Genomic DNA, 8,321 nt, shown 5'->3' with positions numbered 1-8,321 from the left:
AGTGTTGCCACTGAGTCAGGCTGATACCTTCGCAGCTGATAGAGCAATTCATAACCAGGTGTACGTAACGTAAGGAAGTCACTTTTGAAATATATGTAGTATAATTTACTCTGGCAAGTATTTCACTTTTCGCTGGTTAAAATTTAACAGTAACGTCAGCAGCCACACTGGGATTGATTTCAAGATCCTCATCCTCACCTACAAGGCCATTCACGTCCTCGCTCCCTCCTAACTCTCCAACCTACTATCCCCCTACCTACCTGCCCGTACCCTCCGTTCCTCTTGCTCCGGTCTGCTCCATGTCCCCCGCCCCAACCGCCGTACCATCGGTGGTCGGGCCTTCATCCTCTCAGCCCCCAGGCTCTGGAACTCCATCCCCCAGTGCCTTCGTCGCTTCCTCCCTTTCCTCTTTCAAGGCCGGTCTCAAAACCTTTCTCTTTGACCTCCAGCCTTCAGCTCCCATCTCGACTCTCTTCCTCCTCACTCCCTCCCTTCCCTCCCCTCACCCTGACCATTTTCCCCCAATGCTCGGGTCATGACCGAACTGTACAGCGCCTTGGGACGTCCGCCTGACGTGAAAGGCGCTTTATAAATGGAATCCTGTTGTTGTTGTTGTTCTGCCCATGCTGTCACCAATTAGTTTATCAGTGTGCTTGTCCCCATTGAGATCGTGTGCCTTCTTTTCCAGACAGGAGAATTCCATATGTATGTGGGGACATAAATAGATCTCTCAGGTAATTTAAATACTTTAACAGCTATTTGCATTTACACATGGTATTTGTACAACCAAGCATTCCACTTTGCTTTAAATAGGACTCTATTTGATTCTCTTCAGAGTTTTTGGACGAGCTACTGTCTGTAAGCAGAAGAGGAATCCGTACTTTCTCTGGGAAGATGACGTATCCAGTAATCTTTTTGATAGAAGACATTTACTACCCGATTCTCGCTGCTCTTGGAGTTCCTGGCAAGTGGTTGACCAAGTCATAATTTAATTTCACGTGCAGTAAAATTTCAGCCGACTTAGTTGTTCAGTTCACTCCCATCTGAATCAGAGAGTTATGGAGTTAATCTCATGTCCGGAAATTTACCCCACAATGGAAGCTGACAATGAAAAACAAATGGCATTTGTATCATGTCGCTCACACAGGGTAGCGTGTAAGATTTTACATCCAGTGCAAGATTGCAACGTACCCCGCACAGGTGGTTTATATTCAGCGCTAAAGTGCAGCTCCTTTCACACAAGGCAGCATATCAGACCTGACCTCAATTGATACACAGTGTCAATTCTCACGATAATAGTATAGAGATCCTATGTTTTTAATTTTGTAACTGCGTTAATTACTTTTATATATTTGAGATACATATCAATGGGCAATGTTCAAATTCATATAAATTTTCAAAAATTCAATAGTGTGTGACGAGGTATTTGTTTCCGTAGGTCTTTTTGTTCTCACGTGTCTCTGTATATGTATCTCTTACTCGTTCTCTCTCTCTCTCGCTCTCTCTCTCTGTCTTTCTCTCATCTCTCTCTTCCTATCTCTTTCTATCAGTCTGTCTCTCTCGCTCTCTCGGTCTGAGTCTCTCTCTCGCTATCTGCATGGTTTTCTCTCTCTATCTCACTGTCTTTCTCTCTCTCTCTCTCTCTCTCTCTCTCTCTCTCTCTCTCTCTCTCTCTCTCTCTCTCTCTCTTTCTCTCTCTCTCTCTTTCTCTCTCTCTCTCTTTCTCTGTCTCTCTGCCTTTCTGTGTGCCTCTTCCTCTCTATATCGCTGTGTGTCAGTGAGTGTGTGTCGGAATCTGTCTCTGTCTATCTTTGTGTGTCTCTGGATCTGTCTGTCTGTTGGTCTGTCTCACTCTATGTTTATTCCTTTATCTTTCACATTTCCTCTACCTGTTTGTCTCCATATCTCTCTTTATATATATGTGTCTCTACATGTATGTGTCTCCCTTTCTCTCCATCTCTCTCTGTCTCTGTATCGCTGCATCTGGCTCTCGGTATCTCTCTCTTTCTGTGTCAGCTACCCCGTGTGTAGGTCGTTATTTAAATGCAAACTCTTGTTGACGTTTTACCTCTTCGTGTCTGTGTGTATCTGTGTAACGTTCTCTCTGTATCTGTGCCTATTTCTTGACGCTTCTTTCTCTCTCTCTCTCTCTCTCTCTCTCTCGCTCTTCTCTCTCTCTCTATCACTTTCTCTCTTTCTCCTCTTCCTTCTCTCGCTTTCATTCTATCTCTGTACGTATGCTTTCATCTCACGCTTTCTATAACTCATTCTCTCTCTGACTGTGAGTATCTGTCTCTCCACTTGGGTGTTTTATTTAGTTTTTTTACTGTAGGGATTGTGTGTGTCCATGTGTGTATATGTGTGTGTGTTTGTGTGTGTGTGTGTTTCTCAGACTCTTTGCGTATCTCGCTCTGTATCTCAAACGTTATCTCTGTGTATCTGTCACTGTCCCTGCTTTTCTTTGTATCTCGCCCTCTCTGTTTGCATCTTTCTCTTTCTCTGTATTCTTTTTCTATGTGTGCCTCTCACTCTCACTCTGTCCATCTCTTCGTTCGCTTTGTCCGCAGGTGTGTTCAGCAGCCCGCGCCTGGCTCTTCAGTGAGAAGAGGTGGGTGGTGAACCAGGGGGAGGAGCGGGAGTAGGAGGCAGTACGGGAGGTGATGGGGGCAAGAGTATCGAGTGTGGAGGAGTGGGTGATAGGTGAAGAGTGATCAGTGAGGGTTGAAGGCCAGAGGGAGTGGAGTTCAGAGGACTCAAAGGCAGCGGTTAGGGACTGAATATTAGAATATTAGAAATATTTGAATATTAGAAAATTAACAAAGAATATACAGCACGGAAACAAGGCAATCGGATCAACAAGTCGGTGCTGGTGTTTACAACAACAACATTAAGATTACACTTGCATAGAGCCTTTCACGTCGGGAGAACGTTTATAATCAACATGAGTCTTTACTCCCTCACTTAGCCTTCTTCTTCCCTTTCCCTTACCTTAAGGTGTGTTCCGCTTTAGCGCATCTAATAAAATTATTGATTGAGACAGCAATTTCCATCATATCACTTTGTGAAGCTGTTCCTTCTATTTCCTATTTTTTTATCACATCGTCTCTATCTTATATTTGTGTCCCATAGTTTCAGGCTCCCTAAAAGAGAAGCACAACCTCCATGAAGGATTGATCCCCAACTATATTCTGCATCACTCATACCGGACCAGCATCGTTCGACTTCACCACCGACACGTTGTTCTTCTCAGACCATGTCTCATACCCAACAGCTTAAGCCCTGATTCATGGAAGATCGATTCCAATGTCCTCAGTATTACTCACAAACCAATTGAAGTCTGAGCATCTCCTTCTCCTTCCTACCTTGCCGATCTGCTTAGTCCACACACGTATACCCCGCTTTCACTCAGCTGGCTTGCCTTCCACATGCCTGTTGTCCTCTTGGTTCCAATACCGGCTGCCGTGGTTTCATACCCAGCAATCCTAAACTCCATAATTGTCTGCCTCAATGCCTGCACTGTGTTCCCAGCTTACCACTCTTCAGATCTTAACAGAATACCTTCCTCTTCGATGGCGCCTACAGTCACTTACACAGTCTCATAACAAATTGTGGTCATGTACCGGCACACTTCAGCATTTTGAGACTCTGCCAGACTGAAGGTGTTTTTTAAATACAATCTGCTCTCCATATTTATAAATATATATAAATATAAATATATATAAATCCGCATTTACATAGGAGCAAAGTGCAGGAAAATCCATCAAAAATTCTACCTTTTTACAAATCCAAACGTAAGGCCTCGATACAGTTCTACATTCAGTCTTGGCCACCTCTTTTAGGGAAACACGTTAAGGCTTGGGAGAGTTCAATTAAGCTTTACAAGAATTATACAATTGATAAAAGCCTGTGGTTATGAAGAAATATAGAAAAAGTTAGGTCCAGTTTATTTGGAACAGAGAAGCTTGAGAAGGGACATTATGGAGGTAACCTAATATGAATTTTGAAAGATGAACAGTGAGCAATTAATTGTACCATTGGATATTCGCTGACTTTGGGCTAAAGTTATAAAACGGTCACAAGAAGAGAGGAATAGAGAGCTTTTCGTGATCATTTACACATAATATTGTTGGGATTTCAAATGCCCTGCCCAGTAGTGTGATTGAGGCACAGCCAATTTTTGGATTAAAGAGGAAATTAGGTAAATATGTAAATAATAGAGCCTGAAAAGTGTTAGGCTAACCAGCGTAGTAAAACTGAATGCAGACCACACCTGGGAGCTGGTGAGAATGTATTGGCCGATTGGTTCCATTGTGCTATAATTTTCTCTAATTCTGTTGTATGTTCTCCAAATTTGAATAGACCACAAAATTGACATACGACTTATGCTTTTCAATACGGTGGGATAGTTGGACAGGAGCTGATTATTTGTGAATCTGTCGTATCACGTTGAGCCATATTGTGGAAGTTATGTAACAAAATCTCCATACATCAAATAATTTCTTGTGACATGGATTTTAAATATATTATTCCCGATATTCGTGTTTTATCGTATTCTAAATGCCTATTACATAGAGAGACAACAACAACAAGATTCCATTTATTGAGCGCCTTTCACGTCGGGAGGAAGTCCCAAGGCGCTGCACAGTTGGGTGAGGAACCGAGCAAGGGAGAAATGGTCAGGGTGAGGGAAGGGAAGGGAGCGAGGTAGGAGGGGGTAGAGAGTCGAGAGGGGAGCTGAAGGCACGATCAAAGAAAAAGGTCTTGAGACCGGCCTTGAAGAAGGAAAGGGAGGAAGCAAGCCGAAGGCACTGGGGAATAGAGTTCCAGAGCCGAGGGGCTGAGAGGCTGAAAGCCCGGCCAACGATGGTAGGGCGGTTGGGGCGGGGGATGTGGAGCAGACCAGAGCCAGAGGAACGGAAGGTACGGGCATGCAAGTAGGGGGATAGTAGGTCGGAGAGGTAGGAGGGAGCAAGGCCGTGGATGGCCTTATAGTTGAGGATGAGGATATTGAAATCAATCCTCTGGGGGATGGGGAGCCAGTGGAAGCGAGCGAGGGTGGGAGTGATGTGGTCGCGGTGTCTGGTGCGGGACAGTACACAAGCTGCAGAGTTCTGAATGACCTGCAGCTTGTGGAGGGAGGTGGCGGGGAAGGCCGGCGAGGAGAGAGTTTCCATAGTCCAGCCTTGAGTTGACAAAGGCGTGGACCAGGATTTCAGCAGTGTGAGGGGTGAGGTAATGCCGTAGTCTGGCGATGTTCCGGAGGTGATGGAAGGCGGTGCCAGTTGTGGTGCGTATCTGAGGGAGAAAGGACAGCTCAGGGTCGAACAGAATGCTGAGGCTCCTGATGGCTTTGAGTGGTGGAGAGTGCAGCCTTGGATGCTGATGGTGTCGGCGCCTGAGGTGCGGAGGCGCTGACGTGAGCCAATCAGGAGGGCCTCGGTTTTTCGCACGTTGAGCTGAAGAAAGTTGTCTCTCGTCCAGGACTCGATGTCGGACAGGCAGCTGTCAGGACATCGGTGGTCGTGGAGTTGAGAGTAGAGGAGGAAAGGTAGAGTTGGGTGTCACCGCATACATGTGGAATTTAACTCCATGTCTGCGGATGATGTCACCGAGGGGGAGCGTTTAGAGGGTGAACAGGAGGGGTCCGAGGACAGAGCCCTGAGGGACACCACATGAGACAGTGCGGGGGGTGGAGGAGAAGCCATTTGTCGAGACAAAGTGAAGACGGTGAGAAAGGTACGACCTAAACCACTCAAGGACAGTGCCTTGAAGGTTGGGGTGGGAGGAAAAGCGGTGGAGTAGGATAGCGTGGTCGACCGTATCGAATGCTGCCGATAGGTCGAGGAGGACGAGGAGGCAGAGGGAGCCCTGGTCACAGAGGGTCAGGATATCATTGGTGACCTTGACCAGGGCAGTTTCTGTGCTATGGGCAGCACGGAAACCTGACTGAAGGGGTTCGAATAGAGAATGGGTGGAAAGGAAAGAGCGCATTTGGGAGGCGACAATTCTTTCCAGGACCTTGGAGATAAAGGGGATGTTGGATATGGGCCGGTAGCTTGGTAGCTGCGACGCATCAAGGGAGGGTTTTTTCAGGTTGAGCGTGATGGTGGCAGTTTTTAAGGGAATGGGGACAGAGACAGAGGAGAGGGACAGGTTGATGATGTCGTTGATATGTGGGGCACGAAAGTGGAGCTGGGAGATAAGGATTGGAGTGGGGATGGGGTCAAGGGAGCAGGTGGTTGATTTTAGGGATAGGATGAGTTTGGTGACAGAGGGTGGGGAAACGGGTACAAAAGTGAATAGGGAGGATGGGTAGCAGTCGTAGTGTGGGAGTGAGCGTGTGGGGCGTTGGTGGATGTCGGAGGGGAAGTGACCGCGAAGCGAATTCCCTTGATCTTGGATTCAAGGAAATCCAGCATCTCCTCGCAGTGAAGGTTGGAGGAGATGACCTGCGCGGGGTGGCGTGGGGGACGGAGGAGTCCGGTTGTGGTGGAAAATAGTAGCCTGGGGTTGTTTTTCGCCTCCAGGATTATCATGGAGTGGAAGGACGACTTGGCCGAGGCTAGAGTGGAACCGTAAATTTTGAGGAGGTCCAGCCAGATTTGTCGGTGGACCTTTAGGCCAGATTTGACACAGGTGCGTTCAGCAGCCCGCACCTGGCTTTTCAGTGAGCGGAGGTGGGTGGTGTACCAGGGGGAGGAGCGGGAGTAGGAGACAGTGCTGGAAGTGATGGGGCAAGAGTATCGAGTGTGGAGGAGAGGGTATTGTGGAGGAGGGAGAGAGGAGAAGAGGGGTCGGTGAGGGTTGAAGGCCAGAGGTAGAGGAGTTCAGAGGACTCCAAGGCATCGGGTAGGGATTGTGGGGGTAACTTCTTTCAAGGGCGGTAGAAGATGGTGGTGGATCTGGTGGAGGTGGGGAGGGGGGTGGAGGTGTAGAAGGAGATGAAGTATTGGTCTGAGATGGCTTTGTGTGTAATAGTCACATCTGAGACACTGATGCCCCGGGTGATCACCAAATCGAGTGGGTGGCCGTGACTGTGAGTGGGGGAGTTGATGTGTAAGGAGAGGTTGAGTGAGGAGAGCAGGGAAGAGAAGTCTGTGGAGATGGAGCAGGAGGGGGAGAAGTGTAGGTTAAAGTCGACCAGGATGATGCGGCGATCAGAGCAGATGCAAAGAGATGTGAGGAGTGTTGAAATGTCGGAGATGAAGGGGGGAGAGTTTTCAGGGGGCCTGTAGAAGAGGAGGATTTTAAGGGAGAAGAATGAGGGGTGGGAGAAGGTGAGGTGCTCAAAGGAGGGGAAAGAGCCAGTGGATTAAGGGGATAGGGCAAGTGATGTCCTTTAGATGTACGCAGCCACGTCCTCACCACGTCCTCATAGTACCATCTGAATTGAGCACTGCGAGCTCCTCCAACAATCGTGCCTCGTCTACTCCTATCTCCCAGAATGTTTTATGAGCCCAGACACCTGATTGTTGAGCGCTTTGGGACGCCCTACTGCCGTCCTTCAAAAGGCATTTTGTGATCGCAAATTGTTTTTAAACCAGAACTTGCCCGTCCACATACCTCTTTCACGGTCCAGATCAATGAGTTCCTCAATGACCACACTCTTGTTTATCTTACCCTGCTCCACACCCTTGGTAAGCATCAAAGTCTCGTGTCTCAATATTCTCTGTAATAGTTTGTGAAATCAATCAATCTTTAAATTTTAAAAAGTCACATGTACTACCGCGCGTGAACAGCGCTTTATAGATGCAAGTTATGGATGCAAAGGTCCAACAAATCCTGATTGTCCAGCTCCCTGGGACATTGTTTGGCCGTGAATGGCACTAGGCAAATGGAATTTGTTGTTGCTATATTTGTCCGTCTTGTAATTAATGTAAAATATTTCGAGTAATGTGCTTCATCTTTTTCTGCAAATATTTTACACTAAGTTTTTTGTTTAAGGTATTTTTTATGTATTTGTATTTCTATACACAATAACCAATTTAGAACGGGTACAACTTATGTAACTCTCAAGTGAATACGGTATCTTGTTTGTTCACTCGTCTGGAACTAATAGTATTCATTACGCAAGATGTAGATTCACGCTCCCTATAAGTACAAATTGATTTCAATATGATCATTGAAGACTCTGCCTTCAGCAAAAATGTGTTAAACTGATCATGGAACGCGCAACGCTGTATGCAATAGAAGCTATGTACTACCCCACACTTGTAGTAGTTGGAATTCCTGGTAGGTCTATTTGGTCGCATTTACCAGCAATATTCAACAAGTTACTGCAATGGGTGGCGGAAGACATTTTCTAAAGTGACATATCAGGT

The sequence above is a fragment of the Callorhinchus milii genome, unplaced genomic scaffold (assembly GCF_018977255.1).
Source record: "Callorhinchus milii isolate IMCB2004 unplaced genomic scaffold, IMCB_Cmil_1.0 Scaffold42, whole genome shotgun sequence".
Lineage (NCBI taxonomy): Eukaryota > Metazoa > Chordata > Chondrichthyes > Chimaeriformes > Callorhinchidae > Callorhinchus > Callorhinchus milii.
The sequence above is the reverse complement of the archived record's forward strand: the minus strand, read 5'-3'. Positions refer to the sequence as shown.